Below are 2,500 nucleotides of genomic sequence, written 5' to 3' on the forward strand. Positions count from 1 at the left end.
GAATTTTGAATACCGATAGTGATAGACCAAACAATTTTTTCACAATACCGAATTCCTTTGGTCTTTTTATCGTTTGCAATAAAATATGACTCAAAATTTAAAATGTTTACAGTAATGATGTGTTAAGTCTCTTTCCCGAGAGAAAATAGTCACAACAAAATTGTATTCGGTGTCGTGGCTTAGCAAATAATTTTGGGTTGTTTGAAATAGTGTAACAATAGATATCGTTTCAATAGTATTGTACTTAATAGTGTTGAAAAATGTTCACAGCTCTTATAATTTATTCTCTTCCCTGGTGGACAACATGTAATATATTGGACGACACTAGACACTAAGATGTAATATCGCCTAATAGCGGCTTGTCTCGTCCCACATGTTAAGTGTTGCTTTTGGCTAGAGACACCGTGTAAATCACTTTGAGCATGTTTAGTGAATTTTGCTCTGTATGAATGCTCAAGTTTGTGTGTGTGTGTGAGTGTTCTTTTTTTTTTTTATTGGTTGTTTATTTTTTGATGGGAAAAAAATGAAATACAATCTTCAATTTAATTTACGAAATCTTTCGGGTTTATCCTTAATAGACAAAACGCGATTGTTGGAAATGTTTTGATTGGATCAGAGCAATGATTTGTTTGTTTGTTTTTAAGGGTTTTACTGCGCTTGTAGCACATTTAGGTTATATCAGCGCCATTAAAAAGGAAGAAAATGGGATAGTGAAAAGATTCCTGCTGTACAATTAAAAGGACTAAAGGAAAAAGTAAGACAAAGGAGAATGATTCAAATAAGAAAGAGATGTAAATTACAAGAGCACACTATCAGTGTACTTAGTTCGAGATCACCTAAATGTCTCACCCATACACAAGCACAAGATCCCACTGAGAGGAATACACTCAAATGTTTACATTATACATTCAAAATAACAAATATAACAATACATAACAGAGAGATGATTTACAAGGGAAAAAAATATAATCTCCCAAAACAATAACTATGCATTTGATTGTTTTCCTCCCAGCCAAGCACTACGGCCAGGGCCAGGGCAGAAACCAAGTAATTTCATTCCAGATTCCAAGACAAAGGAAGAAAGCAAATTGGAAAACATATAAATATAAGGGGATAGAAGACAAAGTGAGTGCCACCCTGCCCAATATGGGAGGCCAGGAACCACACCCAGAGCAATGGTTTCGCCAAGCTCTTGGCACTAGTCACACGAAACAAACACCAATCAAACGTATCAAGCTAATAAATTTCATATATTTGTCTGCACAATTTATGCTGATTGTCGTACTGAAAATCCACCAAACTCACTGTTCGTCGAGGGAAAAGATTATTATACACTCCCTCTACGCGTAAAACTTTGTGATAGTGATTTTATTTGAGCAGACGGTGATCACAGGAATACACGATGTTATATATATATATATATATATATATATATATATATATATATATATATATATATATATATATATATATATATATTACTTTATTATTTTATATGTTAAATAGGTAGATAGTTGAATGGTGGAAGGTTTGTTTGTGTGCGTGTATGCTTGTGTGTGTGTGTTTGTGTGTTTGTATATATTATTGTGTGTGTATGTTTGTGAGAAAGAGAAATATATATATATATATATATATATATATATATATATATATATATATATATATACTAGTAAAAAGCCCGCAATTTCGCGGGAAAGAACTATTTTCATTCGATACTGTACTCACCATCATTTAATGAGGGCAGATTGGTAAACAACGTTGTCTGTGTAATTTGGTATATCTTCGGTTGATTTTTCTGTGTGGCCCAACATGAAGTGTAAGCCACTATAGCCTCTGACCCGTGACACAGCAACATACAGTTGTCCGTGTGTGAATACCGGTTGTGGTAAGAAAATCCCCACCTTGCTTAATGTCTGCCCCTGAGACTTGTTAATTATCATTGCATATGACAATTTTACCGGAAACTGTCTTCTATTTATAATAAATGGTAAGCCTGAATCAGTTGTTGTCGTCAGATTGATTCTAGGGATAAACACTATGTCGCCAGCTCTACTACCGGTAATTATCTTGGCTTCTAATACTTTGGAACCTAATTTAATTATTAACAAACGGGTGTCATTTAGGAGGCCTGATTTAGGATTTATATTTCTAAGCAGCTTGACTGACGTGTTGGCTTTCAAATGTAATGCATGTGGAGGAAGTCCGGGAGGTGTAAGTTCGTTCAAGAATTCAATCGGTATAAGTTGATGTCAGAGTCACTTTGAATGGAATCAGCACTGCGGTAAATTTGTTCGGTTGATGAGGTCAACCTGAACAGCATTTATTTTGTCAACATTTTCATGGGTTGTTGTCAAAATTGCTCTCTCTGTTAGATAACGTTCATCCGCAAAGTTCAGATTCAAATCATTGTATACAGCATTTATCAAGCATTCTGGGTCATTTTCAGGAAGGCATAGCGCTGTAGGTAATTTAATAGAATACTTTCCTATTTCGCTGAAAA

The sequence above is a fragment of the Berghia stephanieae genome, chromosome 2, assembly GCF_034508935.2.
Source record: "Berghia stephanieae isolate SIO BIC M18660-M18661 chromosome 2, UCSD_Bste_1.3, whole genome shotgun sequence".
NCBI lineage: Eukaryota > Metazoa > Mollusca > Gastropoda > Nudibranchia > Aeolidiidae > Berghia > Berghia stephanieae.